At 37.1% G+C, this 27,798-nt stretch overlaps 1 long non-coding RNA gene across 2 annotated transcripts; it reads left to right on the top strand.

Annotated features, from left to right (window-relative positions):
- Positions 1–1,212: 1,212 nt before the first annotated feature.
- Positions 1,213–27,798, top strand: LOC308188584. Of its 2 annotated transcripts, XR_013945614.1 has the most exons (4): positions 1,213–1,443; positions 22,972–23,044; positions 23,830–24,097; positions 27,083–27,798. It is a non-coding gene; the product is annotated as an uncharacterized lncRNA (long non-coding RNA). The 2 variants fall into 2 exon arrangements; XR_013945615.1 differs by lacking the exon at positions 23,830–24,097.

A 27,798-nucleotide genomic window follows, 5' to 3' on the forward strand; every position in this document is an offset into this window, starting at 1 on the left:
TTTAAATCTTGATTTTAAATCATATGCTGTCCCATAAGAGGTATATTTGTGTGATGGGCAAGTTACATGTCTATGGGACTTCTCTGCCTAATACTGCATCCTGTCAGTCCTTGAATTTGATAAACAATGAACATTGTCTGCTCTCAGGTATTTATATAAGTCTGACTGATTTCAAAAACTGGCACAGAATGTAGTGAATTTTTTGAAAATATATAAAAGTAGTCTTCTGATATTTTTATGTCAGTGAATTAACATACATAGAGCAGACAAAGTTGTACTTTAAAGTAGCGTCTATGGACAGCCAAATAAACGGAGGATCTGGAACATACTATTTTTTTTCTCTAAATTACTTGCTGATTTCTTTTTGTTGTGCTTTACTTCACAAATGTAGTGTTTACATAGTTGGTAAAAACAAATGTGTTTTAATATTGGATTAAAAATCAGTACCTTTCTGTAATCCCTAAGCATGAGTAACTATTTAAAATCTGTTAATATTCAGTTTGTTCCAAGTGATACAGATAATTCTTGTCCCAACAACCTACAGTTTTCCTTTTTTTCCACACCACACCTTCCATATGAGACCACAGATTTGGGTTTGTGGTGTCTCAGGGCAGGGAGCAGCATGCAGAGAGGAGCAATCAGCATTTTGTTTAGTAAACAAACAAACAAACAAACAAAAAACTCTTTAAATGAAGATTAAGGTTAAAAAAAATCTTGAAGTATATATATAGAGAAAAATAGAAAAAAAATCAACACAATCACAAATTATAAAGCTACACAACCCATTCACGCTGTGTAAAACTTGATGCATGATTGCATGCATGCTGGATCTGCAGGGCATTTTAAAAGTGCTGTTTTTCTGAGTAGATACTAGGGGACAGTTTAGCAAGTGTGAGAGTTTTCAGTTTGATCTCTGTCTTCTCAGGGTTTCCCAGCTCATGCATTGTTGTTTTGTTTTGTGTTTTTGTATTTTTTCTGCTATTGCTCTGAGCTGTGTTGCTGATGATAGCATCAAATCTGAGGCCTATTTAAGTTGTTTCAGTTTAAATGGTTAAAAGAAAATAATTTCCAGTTATGTAATTATTGTCACTCTAAATAGCTGCATCACTGTGATTTGCTTTATAACTACTGTCACTTTTCAGTGACTACCAGGCCTTCAAACACCGGTAGTCTGGCTGAGAGCCATCATTAGCAAATCAAAGCAAATGTAGTTGTGCGTGTGTGTGGTTTTTTTCTTAGCTCTTAGAGTTCCCTGTGCTGCTGCTACTACCTTCTTAGCTTTTGACTGCTGCCAAACCGTCACTCTGCCTAGTAACAGACATTGTCTTGGCTCAACACTGAGATTTCTTGTAAGTATTTTCCTGATGCTAGGGAAAGAACAGCAGCGACTGCAATGGTTTTATATAGCCTGCAAGAAAGCCCAGCAGCAAAGCCATGATTCAGGTGAGTTTCTGTGAGTCATGCTCTCGAGGGGCTGCCCTCATCCCTGTTCCCTGGATTTCTCCTTGGGAGCCTTCCTCTCTCAGGTGCTGTCTCATCCTCAGGTGAGGAACCAGAAGAGCAGGAACCACAGCAGATTTGCCCTCAGCAAATGCTGCTGTTTCCCACTAGAATATAGCTGTTGTCTGTTAGATTTCTTTGACTATGTTTCGCTAGCAATGTCAGGGGTCAAAGTGAAGTCAAAAAAATGAAAAATAATCTTTACATAGATCAGAAAGGGTATTGAGTTAAAGACAAGCAATTTTCTTACAAATTTATTTTTGTCCTTATTTAGTAGGAATCTTCAACAAGGAAACATTATGATTAAGAGTTCTTGAAGTGAGATGTATGAGATCTGATTTAATAACTTCTTCACCAGAAACTTGGGGAAATGAGTCAGATGCTTTGGGCCACAGCTCGCAGTCTGTTGAATGAGGACGAAATAGTCTCTTTCTTTTGCCTTTTTCTCAGCTGCGTCGACTGTAAGCCCCTTGGGTTGCAGGTGGTGCTCTGCAAAGCATAGGTCCTTGTTTCAGTTTCAGGACTGAATTCATTAGAAGGGTCAGGAAGAAGAGGAACAGTTATTAAGCAGATTAAATGTTGTAGAAGTGTCAATCACTGAAAGGGTGAAAGATTTCTAGTAGCCAGTTGTAACTGAAGAAACAAGGGGAAGAAGAGCATGTTTCTGTGCAATCATACCCTCTCATTAACTCGGTAATAATTATATCTTTGGCTAGTGAACTACTTGTATTTCAGACTTGGATTTTATTTAGCTGAGGCTACAGTCATTATCAAGAGTATCTCCTCTCTCTCATGCTTACTTTTTAAGTTCACTGTAGTAATAATTATAAAACAGGTTTAATTTTAGCATCCTTCTATGGCCTTCATGAACTAAGATCATTAAAATTTGTGTCACTACCTTATTTCCTACTGTAAATGCTGACATCTGGAGTGTGTAGATCACCAATGTGTTTAGTTTCTAAATTGCTTGGAACATACGGTGCTGTGGTTAGAGACAGAGATGCCAAAAAAAATAAAAATCTGATATTTTGGGACAACATATAAACCCCAAACCCAGTTCAGGGCATGATTCACTGTAACAGAAGATAAAAAATTGCATTTGCAATAAAACACTAGTTTTGCTTTGATTTTTTTTTTTTTTTTCCAATTTTGTTGTCCCCAGATGCCCTCTACAAATAGTGTATAGGAATTAAAGTGTCTTATTCTGGAAAACTGAATAAGTTTCTTTGTAGTGTGGGACAGAGTTGAAGAATCTGGAACTTTATTAATTGAGGTGGTACTCATTTAAAAAAAGAAAAAGTAGATAAATTTCTTATATATTCTGGGAGAAGAAGGCAAAAGAAGGTGCAAAATAAGTAAAGTAAAAATAGTCTAGCAAGTAGAAAGCTAATCAGAAAGGGAAGAACTGAAAAAGATAAGGTCAGAGGTTAAGAAGAGAGCAAATAAGTGACTGTGGGCTACTTCAAGCTCCAGCTTTACAGGGTCTTGTGCATTGGATCCAGTCTTGCAAACAAATGTAGAACAGGTAGCTGTACTGTATTTTAAAAGCTTTCAAATGTAAAATGGGTATGAAAAGAATAATAATAATAAAATAATAATAATAATAAATTATCACTTAACCACAGATTTACTTTCAGCAATTTTATTAATGCAGCCAAAAGTTCTAAACACAAATAACATTTGGTATTTATGGATTTTCCAGTAAGAAAATATCATCACAACAATATTTTAGAAGACTTCATATGAAAAGCTATAATGTTATATACATTTAAGTCTTTTAGCCATGAAATATGCTTTTTGACAATAAAAATGCCTCCCTTCTGAGTCCCACAAAAATGGCCTTACAAAAGATAATGTAATTATAGAGTATTTTTATTAAAGACTTTGGAATTGTAAAGTCACCTGCTCTAGCTACGTTACTAATTTAAGGCTTTGGGGAAACACCCTATAACACTCTTAACCTTACAACAGTTAATTAAAGATGTTATTTATTTTGAGATGCTAAAAGAGGTGATCAGCATTGCTTGGCTTCCTCAGCAAATTCTCCAGGGAAGAAAATGCACAGGGCTACATATACAGTATATTCTCTGCCTACATACCCTGCTTATATAAAGCTACGTACAAATCTAAGTCATCAGTAACACACAAAACATGCCTTCCTTTCTCCCCAGCACATGGGATCTGCAACAACTTCTTCTGAGGTGGGTCCCAGCACAGTACTTAAACGCTGAACTTGAGGTGCAGGAGCACTGCTGTAAGGCAGCATTACACAGCTTTTTTTTAGTGTGCTAACATTGAAAGAGGCCATTTGTAATGCTGAGTCACATTTGCACAAATGAGTCCCTTTGGTTTTAACAGGCGTGTGATTGTGAGAAAAGCATGACACAGGGGAAGTAATTGAGCACCTGTAGCTGGCAGGTTGTGAAAATCCCATTTTCTATTCATGACATTTGTAACTGGATTAAACTATTTTCATGTTTGGCTAGATGAATACGATGGAAAGATTAACCATGACATTCCAAATAAGCAAGCAGAGTCATCCAATATTGGGTCTGTTTGGGGCAAAACGTAAAAAGTATGCAGAACTCATCGGGCTCAGCAGAAAGAGGAAGAACTGGAATTATGTGATGGTGGGACTTTGTTCCTTTAACTGGTGTAACCACACAATGTAACAGTGATAGGATATCCTCCAGCTGCCCTGGAAAATTAGAATAGAGGATTTTATTATACAGGGACTGCACAATAGTGAATTTGTTGTTCATGCTACCATTTGTTTCCTTTGTTCACAGAACACTGCAACATACTTGTGGACAGATTAACACTACAAATAACTTGTTCTGTCTTAAGCTGCTGGGGAAGCAATGGCTGCTGTGTGTTCTTCACACAGATTTCATGTTCTAACAAAGCACTTTTTTTTTTTTTAACAACAAATTAACATTTATAGCCACAATGAACATGCGTAATAACTTAGATACATATTTTCAGAACAGCACCCAAGAGTGCCCTACTAACTGCCTGACTGGGGGGAGCAAGAGGATTCCCATCTCATACCTAACATACTGCTTAAGAAATGATGCTTTATTGTCTCTTACACGGTTCATTTGAAGAAGAAAAAAAATGCTTACTTGGCAGAGATACAGCAAATCTAAATGACCTCCATTATTATTGCCTACATTGCTAAAATGAAATGTTTTCATTTATCTCAGTATTTTCCAGTGAATATCATGCAATTACTACAATTTGCCACTATAAACAAACTATATGGCTGGTTAAATTGGCTCAGCGAACAGGAAATGGAGGTGTCTGTTAGCAAATGCTTGATTTTTGCTAGTAATCTCAGATGTCAAAGTAAAGTCAAAAAAAAAAATCTGTACATAGATCAGAAAAGGTATTAAGTTAAAGACAAAGAGGAAAGACAGAAACTATAGCAACACTTGAGTTGGTAATGAGTATAGCTGAGTAGAAAACCCATGGGAAATTAATAAACAATTGTTCCTGAGACAGAAAGTCCCATCTTGCCCCTGGCAAGTCCACTTTGTCTTTATAGATAGCATCCAAAGGATGTGGGTCATACATAGCAGTCTAGTTAAGCAGTCTCTAATTCTAAGCATCTTAAATTTGGTCACATCAGAGTCTGAATTAAGATGCATTGTGAGGATTTCAGTGACTCCACTGGAGCAAGACTACTGAGAAACAATCAGACAGTAGTTGTCCCCTGTCAAATTTACACTGGAGTGAAGAATAAACCTGGGCATTCCTTGGGTCGTTGGCCATCCATTACTTTCAATATGCCTATTCAATAGAAATTCCAAAATTGAGTCCCCAGCTGGTAAGGGCTAGTGGGGAATGGAAAGGTGGTCTCTTATTTACTGACATAAATTGAGCAGAAGGGAGACCACACCCTGGGATTAAAAATGATCTTGTACTGTTTCTTTGTCATGAGTAGAACAAATTATCAAATTCATGGGATTTATTTCATTTGTCATGTCCTGTTCCCTACTGTGTTGTTTCAGATAGCTCAACAAGGAATTTTAATACAGTCTCAATGTGAGATGTAGAATGGTAGTTAAAAAATAACTTCTTCAATGGAGTTCAAAGGACAAGGCACCTACAATTTTTTCCTCCATTAGACTGCTTTCTTCCAGAGATTGCTTTTAGAGATAAACAAAATTGTCATATTCTAAATAGCTGCAGTCAAACTTTTTTTTCTCCTGAAATACTTAATTAGATTTTTAGATAAAAAAGCTTGGTAAATTCTCAGCACTGTCAGGTTCATTTACAGGGATGCTAGCTATGTCATATTGTCTGTGGTCTCTATTTTGGAACAGCACTAATGCTGAAATCAAGCCAGCTAGCAAGCAGCTCAAGAACACAAAAACTAGCTTTTGGAAGAGATGGCAAACTTCTGTCTGTTTGCAGCTGGTCAGTAAGCTCTTCCTAAAGGCAGAATGGTGAGTGAAGCGTTCCTAGATGTCCCAATGCACGAGCAATGCAGAAGAAAACAGACGCTCCGGGCTGTCAGACCCAATGACCCACCATTTCCTATTCACAGGACTGAGCCATGTTAGTGGTAGCCAATAAAATCCAGAAGCAAGACAGGTAAAAAGAGTGTCTGACTATTTTGAGGGAGAATCTGTGGCTTGAATAATGGAGCACAAGTATTATAGCTTTCACACCACTAAGTGTGTCACCAAATTTTTGTAGCTGAGTATCTGTGCTTTGCTCTACATCCCAGCGTGGGGTGTTTTCTGTGGGCTACACTGCAATGACAGCACGAAATGTAACTTCTGCTGGGACTGGTGCAGGCTCTGCTGTACCAATCTGTTCTCTGCTGGGCTAGCACTGCAACTTTCAGCGTGCTCTTACAATCTTGTTCTACAGCTATCAACAAAAGCACAAAGAAAGCTAATGAAGTATCTGCTAGACTGGGTATGTGCCACATAGCTGATATTATAGTGATTTTGCTAAAGTTTTCCATTCGGATGGCAAACAGTATCTCAGAGTTGAGCTAAGAAAAAAAAGAGCAATATTGTGCCAATTTTTTGTTGTGCACATGGCTATACCTAGGCCTTTTTGCTGTTTGTGAATTATTCCTATTTTGCCTGTCCAAAACTCAAAAATGGAATTTTAGCTGTAATACTTTGTACATGGGACAGGCAATGCACCGGCAGTCCCGATCTCTTCAGTTTACTTTATCTTTTACTGTTTACCTGAAGTGGTGATCAGTATTCTGTGTCAGGCCAACCATTAATTTTCTCACAGAAAATATAGATCAGGCCTTTCAAGGAGCAAATGAAACAAGCTGATCCTTGCCAGCCTTGATGGGCTTTGCTTAATTGGACCTGGCAAACTCACAACAAACACTGTGATGTGGACTTAATATAACACCTACTCTTTTAAAACCTTGTCTGTAGCACAGTTAGCATAGCATGCAAAAAGTTCTGTTTTCTACATTGAAGTGCTGCAATAATTTATTCTAGAGATTTACAAAGAAATAAAATGTTTTGCTGAAAAAAAAAAAAAACTCAGACTAAGTTTTTATTTAGCTTTTTCAGTCTGTTAATAAATATGGAGCTACTGGGAACAATTTGTTTTGTAAAAAACCCTGCGTTTAACCTCAAATAACCATTAGTGACCACAGAGCCTTTTGGGGCCTAGTTATTTGGGACCTTTAACACCTAGGAGAAGGATGTGGATGATGTTATTTGTTTTGCACTATAGGCAGGGACTGCACAGGGATACCTTTACATCATGTCAACTCTGTACAGAAACAGTTACTTTGTCATTTTTTCTATTGTTTGTCTATTTATAAAGCTGTAATATCCTTGTTCTTGAGCCTCTTGAGTTACTGTAGTTAAAAGGGGAAAGCTTTCCTGAGCAGGTTGTTAATATTTCTTTGTAATATGTATAGTATTTTCCTGATCTAGCATACATTGGAAGAAAAATGGCATTTCGATATTTTAAAACTTAAAATTTCTTTGATTTTCAGATTCTCCAATCATTTAAACTGATACAACTTCACTGACTTCTCTGAAATTTAACCATTTTACCCCAGCAGAACATGTGGCTCAACAATCACAGCACAGCCACTCTACCATGGGGTGAATCTAATGTCTGCCAGGACAGAGACCATTACCCATGCTTTGTGTTGTAGTTGTCACATATACCTTGTCTAAGTGATTATGGGACTTCAGGCTAATAGTTTTAAAAATGTTCTTGTTGGTGACGTACTTTGTCTTGCCAGCTCTCACATCCTTACACTACTACATCCAAGTACTAGATAATTTTCTTAAAATCTTTCCCCAAACCCTGGCTAACATCTGCAGGTAGAAACTACTTAACACTAATCTGCTTTGACAGGAGGACTGTATCAAGCACAGTCATTAAGTAATTTGGTGGAAATGAGAGGAAAAAATAGCATCCTAAGGAAGGCAAGTAACCCCTCCCTGAAAATGTGCAGGGGCTTGCAATGGTAAGAGCACTCCATTATACAAGTTTCAGGTTAAGTAAGGTGATTACAAGGGGGCCAAACCCAGAGAAATTTGACTTAAATGCACTGGGCTGTGTTTCAGGGTAAAGGGATCATGGGAAGCAGGTACTTACTTATAGCTGTAGTTTTCAGTGAAGAATCCTTAGCAAAAAGAGTTGTAAGCACTGATCCAGTTTTCTAGGGTATTTTAAGGAAGGGAGTAAGGATTCCCTCAGTGTCTTTTTTTTTTTTTAAATTGTAAGTCTTGCCGAGTTTCTCTTACATCTCTGCTCCTTAATAATGTTCTTTGAATCAGTTTAACCCCCTGCTTACAAATGGAGACACACGAGCACTTCTTATCAAGAACACAGATAATATAATTTATATCCATAAAGGGCTGAAATGTAGTTTTATGTTTTGTTTCATACTGCTTTCAGTAGCTTTCCAATGAACCTGGCCATTGTTTTTGCCAGTTGGTGCCTGTCAGAAAGGTTACAACAGTCTGCAAAAATCTGGATACCGCTTTACGGGATGGAGATAGCTGGATTAGTGAACGTGGGATTCACTGTACAATAAGCACCTTTGTTTAGAGCCTTTGCAAAGTCTGGAAGTGCTGGCAATGTGCCTGGTTCAATGTAGCTATTAGAGTCTTTTCATTGACTTTAATTGGAGCTGGATTAGGGCCTAATCATTGCAAAAATCTTCATCCTGCAACGAGCAATGGTCACATTTGACCTCAAAACTTCAATAACAGCCATTGGTAGGGGAAAACTAGAACATAAAAGAAAGAAAAATAATATTTTCCTGCCAAACAGGGAATGATAGATAACTATATGTAGTATGATGACCATACGCCTCAAATTTGTCTTGAATTCCCTACAGTTTTTTCTACTTATGATCTGTCCAATTTTGATTTTTGGCAGCTGCCAGCGCACAATGAAGAGAAGGCTGTTTGTCTGCCTTTAGCTGGTGTGGGATTTGTTGTTGGCAAGCACAGATGACAAACACTTCAGTTCTGTGACCAAATGTCTTTGCCTTTGTTTTTATTAGACTGTGGGATGTTTTGCCTGATATGAAGCAAGATATTTTTGACAACTTATTGCAGTGTAATAAATGAATAAAATATCAAAGAATAGCATCTTATGTGTGTGCATGTATATACATGTATATTTTTATGCATAAAAGCATGATATATTTCTTTTTTTAGGATAGATTTTACAGTTAACAAAGCCAATACTATCTCATTATTACAGCTTTGCAGGGCTAGGGAGTAGTGACTGTCCATCTCTGTCTCTTGTTCTTTGCCTTCAATTTCTTTATATTATCTATGTACTACAGATGAGAGGTCCCATGCTTCATGTCCTACGAAAGTCCAAATGAGTATGTGAAGTGCAGTAAAAGCCCGGCTGAATTGAGCCAGCCGGATTAGTAATGCAGGAAACACCAAATGTTGTAAGAATATTAATATTGTTATAAGGGATTTCTGTCTAAAGCTTATTCTTATTTTTAGAGAAATAACTTTTGACAAGATGATTTAGAGAAGTGTGTTTTGTTTTGGGGTGTTTGATGTTTTGGGTTTTCTTTTGGTAATGTATTGTAGGAGTTGTTGCTTTTTGTTGCATTCTAAACATCTGCTATTTGGGAGGCATGGGAAGAAAATCTCTGTTACTTTTACTCTACCTACCAGTATGAGATATGAGGATCATTTCATAGGAAGTGTAACTACAGGTTACTAAAACTGATAACATCTTTTTCACCCTATCTGTTTGCTGTCTTTAATAATAATATTGTGGAAAGATTTCATTAAAGGAAGAAGGTTCCTTAGCAGCTCTTGATCATGTTTTTCTTAAGCACTGAAGATTTTTATTCCTGGCATACAAGATGCTAGTTTGTTGTTATTCTTTCAATTTATAAGGGCATTATTATTTGCATGCAATCAAATGTGTCAGACAATTGGAAAAACTTCAACATGGCAACAATATTGTTAAGCCTGGCAACTTATACATAAAACAGTTTACTCAGTGCTCTGCTAGCAAGAAATTGAAGTTGTTGCAAAGAAAATCTTTTTTTTTTTGTCCTTCTCTCCAAGGCAAGTAATTTCAAGCTAATCTCTTTGATTCACTTTCTGATGGACAAATGTGTCAAAACTACTGGAAGCAAATGCTGTAGGGCTTGTGTTTTAAGAGTCTCTTGATTCATTTATGTACTTAAAAGTTTTCTATTTTTATTCATGGTGAGCATACTTCACCACCCCTGTCACATCAGCTCAGAGACTGAATTGAACTTTTCCCCTTTAACAATTTTACCTTCTGAAATATCTGTAAAGCATATTAGCTTGTTCTTTTTTAAATCCCTACTGGATGTATAACTGCACATTCAGTTTAATTCACTATGACTATAGTACTTCTTTGTTATCCTCAAAATGGTGTACTGCTACCTACACCAGATAAAACTCCATTGCCATTAGGATGATGGAGACAAAATTTTGACATTTGTGCTCTGCCTTCCTCGCTTTTTTTTTCCTGTTGTGTTTATACACAGTCAATCAGATTCAAAATGTGTGCCTGTTCTTCTTGTGCTCTTGCTTCATGTGGTTTTTTTTTACTTTATGTGCAAAAAAACTACCTGGAAAATTGATATTTTGTAATTCAGGCCACATTTTTAGGTGTCTAAATAAGTTAGTGACAAAATTCCTTGCCCTACTTTCAAAAGGAAAAAGGAGGGCAGGGGAGGGAACGGCAAAGCAAGGCAAGGCAAAAAGGCAAAATGTGGCCTAATAATGATATATGCCTCTGAAGAATACACAAAACTTATTTTAATATCAAACTTCTATTAGAGGTGGCAAAAATACCTATTGGCTTCAAGGAAAGTTTGCAAAGACCCTTGTAATGGGTACTAAGAATCTATAGTGAGGAAAAAGTGGGGGTAGGGGCAGATGAAGAGTCCAGTTGGAAAAAATTACATGAATTATTCTGGAGATGGAGGAGGAGGATTGTTTGAAGGAGACCTCAAGCAGTAAATCATAGAAAAGAAGGCTGTGGGACAAGAGAAGTTGAGAAAATTGCAGCCATTTCTCATCTTAAAGCCCAGGTGATTCTCTTGCCTAAAAAAAAAAAAAAAAAAAAAAAAAATAGCCTTGGAGAAGTAAGGGATTAAACAGTTGGGCAAATGATGTACAAGGAAGTCTCAAGCCCTGTTCAGAGCTGGGCTTTTTCAAAGCTCTAAAAGCCGAGGGTAGAAAAATTAAGGAAGTGGCTGACAGGAACTGTCATGCCATGGGAGGCGTGGCTGGAAAGCACAGCGCTACAGAAAACCATTATTCAGGCTTGGGGGCTTGGGATGGGGAGCCTGAGGGCCACAGAGGGCAGAAGGAAGTTCAGGCCCACAGAAAAATACATGACAAAGAGAAGAACTGAAGATCAGTCCCAAGAAGAGCTATGGATGTAAGGGAACTGATTCACATAAGTCAAAAGAATTTTGCCAGAAGAGAACATTGTAACAGTTTCTGTTGTGAGGGGATTACCCCAGAAGTGTGTGTGTGTGTGGGGGGGGGGGAGTCGGGGTACCTGCAGGACTATTATAGCTCTCTGAAGAACTTTGGGGTGTTTTAAAGCCCTACAAATTCTGAACAGATGCTCATTCAAAATACAAAATGCGCCATACCTCCCTGTTGCTTGCTCTTGATTTGGGTATATGTAGCAGTTTCTCCTCTTTCTCCATCACTTCATTTCTTGGTAATATGTTTGCAGTGCAGATGTTGAAGATGGCAAACAGCTTCCCAGAATTAATGGGACTCGATAGCAATGTAATAAATGCCTGTCTCACACACCAGCGGGAAGCATCCCTTCTGTTTGCCCTACAGCTTTGACTTTCAGCTATGTGTGTGGAAGATGATACATTCCGATATAAGTGCAATTTCCTTATGGATCATTTAGTACTATGTTCAAAAAGGCATTGCTAGGCTTTTAACTTTCAAAATCAGTGAACATATGGGAATTTGGGGTAATAAATATGCCCTGTGCCATAATGTGCATTACCTTTTCCATAGTTATATAAATTCCCTCAAAACAATTTTTATTCAGTTGTGCACCCATCAGGTTTTGGACTGACTTGGTCTCTCCAGGCCAATGAGATGAACATCATATATCAACTCCGCTTTTCCATTCACCATTAAAAACAAAATTCAGATAGAGAATTTTGTTTTGTTGATGTAATAATTTCATATGACAGCGGAGGCTTCTTGCTTTATTTGTTAACTACAGTAAAATAAACATTTTTATTTGGAAATCTGCAGTATTAATCTAGCTTGCAATACAGCATGGTAAATATGTGCTTATTTCTTTTCTGAGAAAATGTCTGTCTGTCATCCTGCTTCCAGTGCACATGGAAAAATCACACCAACTTCGAAGAGTTTGTACTACAGTTTCTTAAAATCTTAAACAGTACAGAGAGATAGTAAAAAAAAAAAAAAAAAAAAAAAAAAAAAACAAAGTCTATTCAACTATATTTTCAAGGGGATGTTTTGAAACCAACCTACAGTTTTTCATGCCTAGTAAGCTACATGAACATCATAAAATCAGTGCGCACAAACAGAACAGGTGCCAGCAAACTGAAGCAGACCACTATATTGGCATTTGCAAAATGATGCAGTGCATCTTTTTTTTTTTTCTCCTATAGCACTCTATGACAGCTGTTTTGGGCATCTCTAAGCCCTTTGCAATCTTCCCAGAGCCAGCTCAAGACTTCTCAACTTGAATTTTGCTTCATCACAAGGTCAGGATCTAGGGCTGGGGTTGCAGTGCTGCTGCTGCCACAGGAGGGAAAATAACGTGAGGGAGAAGCACAGAACTGAGATGAGGGGTACCCTGGGGCATCGGGCTCCCTGCTGCAGTGTGTTGGGGCCACCTTGGGCCCTGGCAGCAGCAGGAGGCATTCTGGCACATGGCAGAGAGCAGGGCCGTGACCTTCGGCGAGCCCTCACAGCCAGGTACACAAGGTGCTGCCTGCTGCACCCAGAGCCAATGCCATGAACATCCTTTAGCTGGCAAATGGTGATGGGTGATTATTTGCCATCTTCTGACATCCCATCATGCAACAGAATCACTGTCTTGCTGCTTAATAGGTAGCTTTTGGCAGCTAGTCAGTCCAGATGTCAGTCACAGCAGTGAATTTCTCCAGTAACTGTACCCAGATGTTAGCTTTTTAAAGTTTTCTTATTCCTCCTTTTTAACGTTTTTGTTTAGTTCCACTGCTGCCATTGCTGACAAATGCAGTCCTGCCGGCAGCCTGGCACGAGGACTTCAGTACTGCTGTGGCAGTACTTTGTCTTTCTGAATGTCCTTCCTTCAGTCGTATACAATGAAGAATTTGTGCCTTGTCTTGCTGAGGTTAAACTCATAAATTCTTCAGGAGTAGAAGAGAGCAGGACCCTTGCAGGGCTATCAAAGGGCAGTTCCCGCCTTCCCCCCGATGCTTCTCTTATAACAACTATTCATCATTATAACAAAAGGCAGAATATATTCCTGTAGATATTCTAACTGCAAACCACGGTTTAAAAATTGAGAAGGCAGTGACTAGAGCAGCAAACAGGTAATGCTGTAATCACCTTCAGACCTTTTTACAGCTACTCAGAAACTCGACATATGCTACAACACATCTTTTCTCTCAACCTGCAGATTTGACTCCAGTCTCCTCCAGTCTGGTCTCCAGTTTTTTGCTAGCTGTCAATAACAAATAATTTCCCTTCCATCTGCCAATCACTGCAGTCACCTGGAATTTTCAGCTACAGTTTTTAACTGCAGAGGTGGGAAGAAGACATGCTGGAGAATAACATGCTATGTTCTTCAAATCCCAGGGGAACTACTTCAAAAATACCAACTTTTCCCTTTTCCTTTCTAAAATTCTCAAGTTGTGGGTGTGAAAATGTATGGTGTGGTGCTGTATTGAATCATGCTGGAATAACATCATTCAGCATGCCCTTAAATCCTCGGTTTCTGTGGCTGAAAATAATAAAATCTCATTCCTTTAAATGAGACTAGTCTATATTTGTACCAGAAGTGCTCTAAAGGTGAGGAAGCTAGGAGCCTGACAACTGCATGTGTGCTTACCATGTTCCAGTGGGAAGTGATCGGGTGTTCCCTAAAAAGAATGCAAAGAACTAAAAAGGGACATTTCAGGGAAAGATTCTTTCCCCACCTCCCACCCCCGCCTCCCTACCCAAAAAAAATCTGAAACTAGGAAACTAAATGCAAAGAATGTATTAGAATAGGATAAACCTATGCAAATGTATTATGTAGCTGAGTCAAGGACTAGCAGGGCCATGATTGTAAACAAAATATATATTTTTATATATATATATATTTTTATATATTTTGTTTTGCAACAACTAGTTGGTACTTCTTGTACAGATTTTGAACTCCATTTAAACAGCTGATCAATAGAACAATCCTTTGCTTTGTGCAAAGTAAAAATATATATATATATTCAAGCTACTACACTCAATTCTTACATAAGTCTACACATCTATATATGCCAGTGTTATCTCCCTAGCTTTTAGCTATAGGTGAGCATTATCTTTTTGACAGTAAATGTTGTGACAGAATGAGTTCTTGGCTGATGTTCTGATTGCAGGCCATATCAGTAATAATAAATACACAGTACTCTCTTGCAGCTGTTTTCTTATGGGTGTTCAAGTATCTCTAAGTGCTTTGATTTCTCACCTGTTTGGATTTTGCATAGTTGATTTTGAGGGTATTTGGAAAAGGAAAAGTGCTTTAAAAGGATGTCTACTGAACAGTAATGTGTCTTGGTGTTACTCGGGGCATTTCAGATTCCAGTTAGCAGTTAGTAAATGTGCAGGTGATTCCTCTTTTAACAGAGTAGGTTTTTAAGAACCACTGCCGAGTTCTGCTCATGCATTCTGCTGGTTATAGTATTATGCAAACCACAAAATTACCAGCCATGGTTTGGGTAGAGAAAACTACCTGAAAATTTTAACTTCTCTAAAGGAAATGTGTTAAACTCTGCCTAGTCCTATTCACTTTTTTCCTGCCTGTTTAATCCAATGAAAGGTACTTTCCAGCAATTCATGTTTCTGTTTTCTAATAACTTTTAGCCTGATAATATAATGAGGGTCTCTATGTATTTCCCTTGCTTGCTGAGGTATTCTCACATTCTGTCACAGGCTCTAATAAGTGAGAGGTGTGATTGATTATACAGTCAATATTCAAAGTCAAAGCAATAGGTAGATAATAAATTATCTTTCTGGCCAAGCTGATGGAGCTTTAAACTTTTCCCCAAATCCAGAGTCAACAGCTAATAGGAACAGTACAGTTAATTTGTATAACTCCTCAATACACATGGTGCGTATTATCACAAATCACAATATTAATTCAGAATTGTTTCATTCTCTGTAAAATATAACATCCTTGTGATCTCTGGTAGAAGAAAAGACTCTAAAACACTGTACTGGAAAATGAACAGCTGCAGCAAATTGATAGGATATTAGATAGGCAGACTGTAATTGCTAAAAGTTTGCCAACAATGCATCACCTTACTTGTATTAAAATAGTCTGTGAATCCTTTTGAAGGAACAAACAAACAGCTTCCACTTCATCATAAATATATATATATATATATATATTAGGGATGTGGAGGTGGTAACATTGGCAAAAGTAATATTTATTTTTGTTGGAATCTTCCCAACATACCCTGACAAAGGACTGACTAAGGATAATATCTAATGGTTCAATGTTAATTCACAGAAAAAAAATACTGTACTACTGTGGCTTCCAGAAGTGCTGTGGGTTCTGTATGTGGTGTTGAAAGTACAGCCCCCTACGCAGCTTGAAAGAAGTGATGTTAAAAAGCAGGACAAGCAGTGGTATACAGGCAAAAACAGAGGTTGTAAAATTCCAAGTAAACTCTTCTGGGTAAACATTACATAGCTAAATTCTGAGTTGTCAGATCCCCACTATTTTCTGCAGAGACACTAGGAACTGAGATGAGACCTACTTAGTATAGGAGAAGAGCTTATTTTTGTTACGGCAATAGGCAGGCATAGCTGCAATATGATAATAAGGGGGTTACGATTTATAATCTGTAGAATTACGTTTATTGACTCATGCTGTGATGCCCACAGGACAAGGAACTTGTGGCTGGCAAAATTGAATGCCTTATTTCTTTTTTTCAGAAGAACTGAGTTATAATGAAAAGAGTTAGGTAAGGAAACGGAATGATGAGCTACCATAAAACACACACAATTAAGTGAGCTTGTGGAAGTAGGAGCCTGGCTCTCAGCTGCTGTGGAGCAAGTTTTGTAGATACCAGTTTCTTTAGCCCAGACCTCATTGTTATCTTTATTTGTAGTACCATACCAGTGAACATAATCCTCTCCAATAGCAAAGTATAAGGCAATATCTGCCAGCAATGGCTTTCTCCTTAACCTTATTTGTTACCCAGTGTTTACCACTAAGCATACTTTTTAGATGGTACAGCTCTACAACCCAATACCAATTTTAACCCTTGTCATACTTAACAGCCCATGGATATTTACAGGCCCTATAACTGAGAGGTGTTTAGTGCTGCTATATTTAGCATTCCCTGACATACCTTCTCAGAAGCTACTGCTAGAAATCCTCACCCTAGCCATAACTCCACATCAGGCCCTCCCCAAACAATCCAGGAGGTCTTCACCACATTGAGATGGTTAGAGCCCTATAGCTATCTATTCCACTATATAACAAAGGAAAGACATTTACCTTTGTCTACACTAGTTTTCATGCACGTCTTGCCTTCTTTGAACTCTGCAGCATTTCAGTAACTGCTTCTCTGTAACCCTAAAACGATTAATTATTCTGTCCTGAGGAATTGCCTTAACACCACTGAACACAACCCCTCTGTGCCTCAATACTAAATGTAAATTTTTGTCCCTGCAATCATCAGCCCATTATCCTTATGCAGAATATGATTTTGCAGGGTTTACTAATTGTCAGAACAACAGGTGTGTTCAAGAGAAGAAGGTTTTATTAGTTGAAGTTGGTGGGGTTTACGGTGTAGGGTTAGTACTAGATTTACACTAGGTTTGGGCAACTGAGGGCATAGAAAATGGGAATGATTGTCTACAGTCCTGCAGTTACCACAGCTCCTATCACAACTATCCTAACTAAATTCTAGGCCAGAGACCTCTATGTAAAACATTTTCCCTTGGTAACACCTCGCAATAACTCTATGTATCTTCATTGATCCTGAGGCTCAATTGTCTTGAACTGCAATTCCAACACTAACTGTAGGTCTTTTACAACCCTGGCTGTTAAAAGTTATCTCTAGTCGCTTGCTTCTGCACATACCAACCATTCTGCTAACATGATGAACAGCCTTGCAAAGCTTTCATTCACGATGACTGATAAGTACAAAGAGCAAGGGCTTTGTTAGTTGTGGAGTGAGAATTATTTAGTGATATGAATAAACTTGGAATTAGGAGTAGGTTTAGGAAATTGGAAGGCTGAGGACTTGTGATATTTCTGAATGCAACTAAGTCTAACATTTGCTGCAGTAACGCAACTGCAATTTCTTATGCCAGGAGGACTTAAACTTAATTTTGTGTCTAGTAGTGTTCCTGTTGGTTTATGCTGCACTGTTAGTACAAAGCGAAATCAGTCATGTCAGTCAGCTGTAGCTGAAATAAAGGATTTAAGACTGGGCCAGTTACGTGCTTAAGAAAATAGAGCCAAGTTTCACTAGATTCATCTTTCTGAGAAGTGAAGCTAATGTTTTCTACCTTATATTCCTTCAGTTTAGTTACAGAAACACATGCTGATCATCATGATGCATACTTGCTTGTCTTTCATCCTGATTTCTTCCTCTATACTAGGGTAATAGCAGAGGAGATAAGTTTGCAAATGTGGAAGATCAAAGCATTGGATGTGTGATGAATTATTTTTATGCCCAAGAGACAAATGGAGAAATTTTTATCAGAAAGTAATTATAGCTCTATATTGTAAGCACCTTAACTTCTGACTTGTAGCTAGTTGTATAATCTGGGGGGACATATGCAGTGGAATCTTGAGGATGACAATCTCCAGCTGCAACTTCTTTCACCTCCTATGTAGTTCCCAGTTCAACATAGAATGAGAAGAATGTAGTCACAAGGAGCAGTTCCTTATGCGAAGGAAGGTAGTTCTTGAAAGAGATGACTGAACTTACTTAGTTGGAGAGAGTTGCCTTGTCCTGACTAATATTATTTGGGCAATGTGGCCTCATTCTTTCATTTCTGGTGGAGGAAGACAATAGCAATTTAAATTATGAATTACTGTAGTGATAACTGACCAAGTGAGCCTGACCTAGCTACAAATGGGCATAGACAAAGGAGATGTCTACCACCTCTAGTCAACAGCCTCCCAAAGCATCTGCCTATGTCTTCTGCCAGTTCTACTAACAGGTCATTTGCATAAGAAAGAAAAAGAAAGAATGAAAGAAAGAAAAAAGGAAAGAAAAAGAAAGCCCCATTCCTTGAAGGACTTCATTTAAGTTATTTCTGTTGTATTCAGAGAGTTAGTTGGCTTGTATGTTCTTAACATGAGTCATTTAATCCAAAAATAGGATTTGCACACACATTTAGCAAATCTGCTAACGGCCCACATTAGTTCTGCACTCAGTCGTGTTTGCAACAATGCCTTCTGGGTGCATATCCCTGCTTTCTTGAAATCCATTTTGATCTTTCCTATTTTCCGCTTGTTCATATCTTTTCTGTTCAGTTGATTAAACAGACATATTTAGTCATGTACTTCAGTTTTAGTATTGAGGTGACAGGGAAAGGTCACCTAGATTTTCTGATACATATCAGTTTTTCATCTGTGATATCTTCATAACATGACATGAAAATTAAGTAAAAGATCTTCTCTGAAACTCTGATGGAGACTTATGCTTCCTTGGAATATTGGAAAAATAGGATTTAATCGTCCAAAACCTTCTTTGAAAAGCTGCAGGTAAGTGTACCTGTGATAAATCAGTCCAGGTACAAGAAGTAATGTGAAAAATAATCATTTGAAGACTAGAAACCCAAATCCATTTATATATATCTTATAATCCTAAGGGAGAATACAGGACTTCCTAAAATAGTATAATTTGAAACAGACGTTTTTGATGCCCTTCTGGTTTTGTTTTGTTTTGTAGATACAATAGATTCAAACCCAGCAGTCATTAACTGTAGCATATAAAATAGTATATGATAAAAAATGCTGAACTGCCAGTCATTTAAATTGTCACCTGTTTTTTTCTAGAGGTGTGCATCTTGTTTTCTGATTGATACAGAAGCTGGAGGGAGTTAAGAGTTTTTTCATTATTGCTGTTTTTTTGAAAAAGCTGTTTTTGAAATGTTAGTTGTGGTGTTCAGTTGCCACATCAATTAGAAGCATTCAGTTTCCAAATAAGAGCTGCACACTTGGGATCAGATCCGTACAGGTCAAGAAAGTGATGGACTGTGTTCACTGAGCCATAAGATAAGGAGATCCTTTGATACGTACGGAAAGCATGAGCCCTGATCCATTAGCAGAAACCATTAGCATAAATACTCTGCCAGGTCATTGACATCTGCAGAGTCAGATCCCCCTGTGGGACTAGATATTCAGCACTTAGATCTTGCTAGTAGTCTATCACATGATAATGAAATAATCAGAAAAAAAAATACACACCAAGGAATTCTTGAGTTAACATACTACTGAAATAAAATGAAAACTGTACACAGCTCCTTATAGTTTGATACATGTTGTATAGTGGATTGTTTTAATGTTCTAAGCTCCAAGCTTTAATTCACATTCAGACTGATCCAAAGATTTAAATGTGAGTAGAGCATGTCCAGCTGAGCTCATAATGCTCTTAATGTAAATTATGCACACAGGAGTTGCCAGAAACCAGCTTCCCTAATCCCATGCTCTAACCTTTATTGACTGGATTACATCTCATCTCAGTAAGGTTTTTGTATGCTTCTTGACAAGGGTGGTTCAAAACCATCCGCTAAAGTGTTCTGGGTTACATCTACCTTTCCTAAAAGGGGACAGAGGTGCAGGAGACTCGAAACTCCCTAAATTAGCTTTGATGTCAAAGAGTTTGTCTGATCAGTAATTTTAGTGAGAAACCCAGAGGTAAAGGCTAGTCTTTATTGAAAGAGGGGAAAGGAGGAGGCAGGAAGTTCAGGCATCTTTAATTTTGATTTTTTAATTGTCAATTACTTTTCTTTGAATGCATCATCGGAAGGCCATCTGTATCATGAGGCCATTGTAGGAATTGTAAATTTTTCAGGTGTAGGGAGCAAATCACGACTCTCACAGGCTGTGAGTTCTTATACACTTTAAATGAAACAGCTGCAACATCTAGATATTGGGTAGAGGTGTTGGGGATATGAATTTCATGTGCTTTTAGCCTGGCACAAATAAAGCCAGCCACATCATCAGCACATATGTCTTACCTTAAAATCATATTTTGCTGCATACCGATTTATGGTATTGGGTCTGATATGTCCTATTGCAGAGTAGTTTCTGGGAATTAGCTGGAGTATGTGTTTTAGCAGAATTAATCTTAACCTAAGTGCCCTGATTTGACAACTTAACAACTGTGGAGAAAGAGATAAACTTTACAACTGTCTTTATCCAACTAATTCAGGCCAGTGTTATTAATAAGGTGTGTGAGATTTACAGGAAGATCTCAGGAGGCAGATTTAAGTTTAACAGCCAGGAAAACTAAATTTTGTTTGCCCTAGATGCAAGGCAGAGAATGCTAGCATTTTTGTTTTACTTTCCAGTAAGCTACTTTTACAAATAACACTGTAAATTTTACACCAGGGCTTCAATTACTGAAGGTTTTAGTCACCTGAATGGAAAAAAATGCAAAGAAATTTGCATGCAGTTAAATACATTAAACATTTCTTTAAAACAAAGAAATAAAATGTCTTACAAAAAATAATCCAAGATCCTCCATGAGTAAAATGTATATCTCACACATATTGTAAGAAATATAAACAGGGAAAAGAAACTCATAATTGTTATCCAGGGATAAGTATGCAACCATCAATAGAATCTTATAGTTTTCAGCTTTTGTGATATTTATATAATACCTTTCCCTCTGCCATTTCAAAGTGCTTTCTTTATGTTTTGTGGCGACCTTTGTGCAATAATATTATTCTCATCTCAGCAATGAAAATGCAAAAGTAGCAGTAAGTGACACCCAAAAAGCAAGTGCCACACTCAGAATAGAACTAATTCCTACCTCCTTGCACCAGCTTTTATATGCGTGCTCTTTCCTGGAAGTGCCTATTCAAGCATGCCTTTTTCCTTCTATTCTGAAATATTTTAAAAATATTCTGCCTACATAAGAAAACAACAGCCTATGAACACCAAGTTTTTCTCTGTCAATTCCAGAATTCAGCAGTGTTGCTTCTTCACATCCACATTAGCACACTTTTAAATATACAGGAAAATGGCTTTCTATTTGGCAAGATGTGCCAGATACCAGAATACATTCTTCATTTATTTTGGTTGTCATAACACTTGGCATGGTTGATGGCATAATAACTTGGGGTCTTTCTGATTTGCGTGGAAATGTCACCACGAGCCCAGTACAAAAATCAAGATATGATCATTTCTTCTCTTGGAAAATTCACAGCAAGGTGGAGATACACAACATATTAAAAATATAAATTTATGCAGTACTCTCTAAAGAAGGAGCTTGCTCCTACAATCCCATGGCATCTAAAATTTCTTTGCAAAAGTCTCCTGAAGTTACTGTGAAGTGTTTGCCTGACACGACCCTGTTTTGTTTGTGAGATCACAGCTCACAAATAAAGAAGCTATTGCAGCTTTAGGCACTGATCCTATAACTCCAGTACTTTAGAAGAAGGCAGTATATAATTGCTCTTGAAATGCTGCCCTAAAGTGTTATTACTAATAATATATTCTACAATGCTGGAAGTAATTATAAAAAAAGATGATGAAAAATGTTAAGAGAGTATAGAGCATAATTTTACTCACAAATTGTGTTGATGATTTCTATCACCAACTCATCTAACTAGCGACTCATGACATCACCAGACTTTAACCATTTAGTACTTGCTACAAACAGATGTGGCTGTGCCTCACTTTCCTTTTGTAAAAAGTAAGCCATTGGGCAATTTATGCTCACAAAAGAATTAGTAATTAGATTAATTAATATTGGCTAGGAATTCAGATACTGCAATGTGAGTAGAAAAGTCCATGTGGAAATGAAAAATTTCATCTTCAGAATGTAGTTTGCATCTACTTGAGGCCTGGGGCTGCACATTGAACCAAATGTTGAAAAATCCTTAGGCAGTAAGCATCATCCATGCTGAGAGTCTCATGACTGAGTCTGGAGTCTAGAGAAAAAATTAATATATGATCTTGCAGTTAGACTGTAGAATAATTAACATACGCATGGGAAGGATAAAGTCAAATACAGGTAATCTTAATTCATTTTTTTTTCTGTAGTTAATTTTGCAGCCTTTATATTCTTTCACCGTAGGTTTTCTTTCACTGTAGGTTTTCTCTGTGATATATCGTATAGAGGAAAGTGCAGTACAATTAGTTGATTTAGTCTTCTCTATTAAATAATCTGTATAATCTGTAAAAAAAAAAGGAATGCAATAGCCCATTTACTATTCTACAACTATTGAGCCATCTTTCAATCAAAAATAACTTCTCAGTCACTTAACAAAAAAAAAAAAGTCAGAATCTTCCACCCTATCTGCCAGGTGTCCAACTCTCTTAAGTATATGCTTGAACTTTGAAATTCTCTGTGCATAAGCCATGAATTATTTGTAGTTCATAAGTAAGAACATATCTGTTAAAAATATAGATATGCTAGGTTATTGCCTTACAACGCTGTTGATCTTTAACTTGGTTTCAGCAGAATTATAATCTGTAGATCAGCTAGGAATTAGTTGTGTTGTAACTGGACTAGAGGATAATCCTTAAGATGTATTATTTGTTATATAGACCTCCCAGCTGGAAGCTCCATCCAAGCTCAGAACTTCATTTATGAAGTAAGACAGGACACATCAACTTTCAGGTACAGTTCATACTTTGCCTTTCCCAGGACATACTGTAACATATAGCTCATTTCACTAAGAAGCAGATTTGTGAATACGCCTTTGCAGGTAAAATAAGGAAACACACAAATACACACATTAATAGGGAAGTATATACCTACGCTGGTATCAAAAATCAGTATGTGTTATCCTTATCTTCTAGTAGGCCTTCATTCAATGAAACTGCATTGTGAAATACCCCAGAGCTATGTATTCAGTAAGAAACAAGCAATTGTATTTCTCAGTCATTAACTTTAATTTTATGCTTAGTTCTCAGATAGTTTCCCTGTGTTTCCTAGAGATCCAATCCTGCTGTTCATGCCCATGCGCAAGCCTTGTTAACATTTCTCTTCAAACACTGCTGGGACAAAGCATCTGTGCTGATACTACATAGCATAAATTCAACAAACAGGCTTGACAGTAAAAGTGAATGCTCCGAGCTACCCAAAACTATTGTCATAATGCTGACATTGTCAGTTATCATATATACAGTTCATATATACATATATCATATATACATTTATATCATATATACAGTTATCCTTGGTGAGCAGGGGCAGAGGGGGATCCAATTCTACCTGCTCAGAAGTGAATTGCAAAACACATAGAAAGAGGTTTGTTCACTTGTATCATTATTACAAAGATGACACACTGATTTTGAAGATTCCTTTTTTTTTTATTTTTTTTTTCCCTGCATGCTTTAAATATGGATATTGTTGATTTTAGCTGCTCTCATTTTCCTGGTCACCTTTTTCTATTTTTGCAGGACTGGAAACATGAGTCCAGTGAAGCTGTAATTTCAGCTTTCATTCCTGGCTAGCTCAGGTCAGAGAGAGAATGATCTGGGGTTTTCTTTTCATTGAAGACCTCAATATGTCTCACAGAAGACAACAGCAAATCTTCCATTGAATCCAGTTATTCAAGATCAGGTTCAAAATTGGAAAATTCAGCAGATATACACCAGTAATGAGAGGAGAATCCAGCCAATCAAGCATACAGCTTTGATGCTTTTATTTCTGTTAATCTATTCAAAAGTAAGCACTGTGCTGATTCATGTTCATGGTTAAGAAAGCATTTATTTAATAGTTTCAAAAATTTTGAAAATATACTATAATAAAATGTGAAATTTAAGACCTAGAATGTACTATCACAAAAAGAAGTAAATAGTCTTAATAGCAATTATGAAGGGATTTCCTTTCCAATGAGTGACAACTTTTATAAAGAAACACAAAGAATATATATATTTTTAATTACAGTTCTTTGTTCAATAAGTTCAGACAAATGGCTTTTTTTTGTTTGTTTGTTGTTTGGTTTTGATTTGGGTTTAAACTTCAGCTGATCCAAGGTGTATGACTCAACCATAAAGTTAAATAAACCCCGTACTGTTCTTTTGATACTGCATTACAGTCAGAGCTGAGAAAATAAATCAATTTGGTTTTTGCTAATTCCTTGTTTTTCACATTGAAAATTCTGTAACATTTTTCTTGAAAGTCTGTCATTTCATAGAAGTATTTTCAAATATTTATTTGAAGTAGTTGTTAATATTTGAGGTATTTGGGTTGTTACTGTACACAAAGGCTACTTAGAATGGTGCTCCTTCTGCTCCTTCTTCCCAGTTTTGCATTAGATTCCTGAAGTACAAGCTAAAGAATTGATGTAATGTCAACAAGTGAAGTCACTCTTTAAGGATGAAGTTCAGGAAAGTATATGTACATGAACCTCATTTGCCTCGTGCTGCAGAAGATCTTGCACTTGTATTTTGCTTCAGACAATAATATAATGATAAATAAGACCTACAGAATTCTCAAATATATACATAATCATTGGGAAAATACAGTTGATGAGAAGTCTCATAAAAAATTAAGGCAAATATTGACGGAAAAATATTGTGCTATCTGCCAAGCTGTCATTGTGCTGTAAAATCAATATTCTGTAATGGCAGCCCAATCAATCAGCCAAATTTAACTGTAACGCAAACTTTATCCTTCACACAAACCTCCTTGAAAACTCTGGGTAAACTTACCTGGTCTTAATCTGGGATTTGTAGCAAACCCAATCCCAATCCAGATTCAAAGTACATTATATATAATTCGGAGATTTATAAGCAAAGAGTGGAACTGAAGTGAGTAGGATTTTATTTTTGTCTAAACTATAAAAGTGAAAAACTTGGCCAATTTCCCCTAGTAGATAAGACAATCTTTCTTACCATGTATTGGTGTGGAAGAATAGCTAACCAAAAAATATACCAAAATTGCTCTCAGCTTCATTTAGAATTACAAATATTTATTGTAATTCTTTATTTATTACTACTCTTTATTTATTACATATTCTTTATTTATTGCTGTGAAATTACTGAAAGGAGAAAATATGATATGGCCAGAGCCTGAGTTAGGACTATAGTCTATGTTAGTCCTTTGTGCTGTTGTCCTAGATATATAAATAATGCATCTTGTTGGACAGACTCGATTTACAGTTAGTTCTAAATGTGACAGCAACTGATCATCAGGCAAGTATTTAGTAGTTAGACAGAAACACCTAATTCATGTAAGAGAATGTCAGATTATTTCTTCCTCTTGTCACTAACACATTATTTAACAAAGGTTTATTCCTATTCTTAGCCATATGACTGGTTTTGCAATTAAGGTCTTTGTTTAATTTCTTTAAACCATCATTACTGTTTATACATCTTCTGCAATTCCATTTTTAAATGTAATTGCTTCTAAATCTCAGAGGATATTAATAGCTGCCTGAACTGATGTTTTAATACTAAGAACTGTGATTTAAAATACTAAAGCAAAAATTGAACAAAGCAAACTAGACAGAATTCTAATCATGTTCTGGCAGCTGATCCTTTCTATTTGCTATCTGTAGCACTTCTTTTGGTGTCTGAGATTCAGTTCTAGCGGTGGGTTTAGAGTTGCATAAGACTACAATATGTGTCTTTACAGTGGTGATGTGAAAACTTAACTAAGTCATTCCCCCATTAGAAACCACTGTTCCTTAATGTTTACTTAGAACGAGGACAGAGTTTACCCATACTATTGGAAATTGGATTGCATATTCCTGGCCATCTCACATACTGTTCCAAAGTACTCCTCCAGCTGGGGATGCTATCACTGAGCTTGTATCTAAATCTGTAGACAGTTCCTTTCAACAGGAATTTAATTAATAATTCCTTCAGTGTCTATTGCACCTCTGTTGTTCAGATCTCCTAAAATGGCAGTGGAAGGTTCATTCTTCCTTCACCGAGAAGTCCAATTTTCTGTTTTCTTCACAAATATATATTTGAAATAACAGTCTTTAACTTAGAGAATGTCTGTAAAGTGTTTCAGAAACAGATTAGAACAATTTTTTATTACAGAGAAATGACATCCTCTCCAGCCTTTTTTTTAAACATTTTCTTTCTGGCTGCATGAATGTCAGATATGCAGGAACGAACCCTCTTTATTTAGTGTATATGCTTATTCTCTCCTGTCAGAACATTTCTTAGAGCGCAGTTCCTGCTCTTTTAAGACACTCATGACAGTTATGATTGTATGGATATACTAGCATAATCTCTTCACAGAACTAATGTTGATACAGGCAAGGATATATCATCGATGCTTTAATAGCAGCATGACCCAAGCAATCTTTTCCACACTCTAGCTACTGAAACTTTCAGATTACGAGGAATTTTAGCAGCGCACTTCATTGCATCTTTTCCTCAGTGTCTCACAATCAGTCAGTCATTTTTCCGCCTTTTACTGTTCCACATAAAAGTGTCTGTCATTCATATATATGTATGTGTGTGCATAACATGATTGAAATGATTCTGAGAGGCATCTTCTTAAAAGTTTCAAGCAAAGTAATCTGAAGCGGTAATGTTTTACCATGCAGTAATCTCAAAAGCTTTTTGCAACTCAGCTCCACCTGTTCTACTACAAAAATTTTGCTGCTCTCTGACCGATCAGAAGAAAAGGCATTTCTGTGTTCACTGCCTTATCCAAATTTCCCTAAATAGTTCCATTTTTCCTTTTCAGACATCATCTCATGCTCACTGGCAAACATAACTATGCCAAACAAGAGCCGCATGTGGAACAGCTCAAGAGAAGGTGGAGAGGTAGCAATAAAATGAACACTCCCTGGCCACAGATGAGAGCAATCTCAGTTGCTCCTAATTATGCTTGGCTGCCTATGGTTTGAATGAGTCATTTCAGCAAACAGCGATCAACACTGGAGTACTTCAGCTTCTGCCCTTTCCCTGAGACAAATTCTCTTCTTCAAATTCCAAAAAGCCTGATGTAAAATAATTACATCTTCACTCTGGCACCTGTGAGCTTACGCAAAGAGTTTCTGCAATAGCTGAGTCACAAGTTCTACTCTTTAATACCTTAATTTTTTTTAACTAGTCTTTTGCCTTCAGTCTACAATGACTTTCACTCTTATATCTGTCCTGTCACTGCTGCTCCCTTTTATGTTTCCTGTTCTTGAAGATATTCCGTGCAGCCCTTGAGAGACCTGTCTCTTCCAGTTCCATCACAACAATCTGCTCACTTCTTTTTTTCTTGAATGATGCTTTTCTTCTGCATGGTCATTTTCTGATCTCCTGACTGTCGGTTTGGAATACAAACGCATTTTCCTTGTAGCGCTCTTTCTTTTCTTGTTATATTTCCCAGTCGTTCATAGTTTTCCATGTTCAGGGACCTGACTCAGCAATTTACATCACACACCTATTGTCCGGCAGTCCTTCTAATTA

The sequence above is a fragment of the Anser brachyrhynchus genome (genome assembly GCF_964034855.1).
Source record: "Anser brachyrhynchus genome assembly, chromosome: 1".
In the NCBI taxonomy this organism is placed as follows: Eukaryota; Metazoa; Chordata; class Aves; order Anseriformes; family Anatidae; genus Anser; species Anser brachyrhynchus.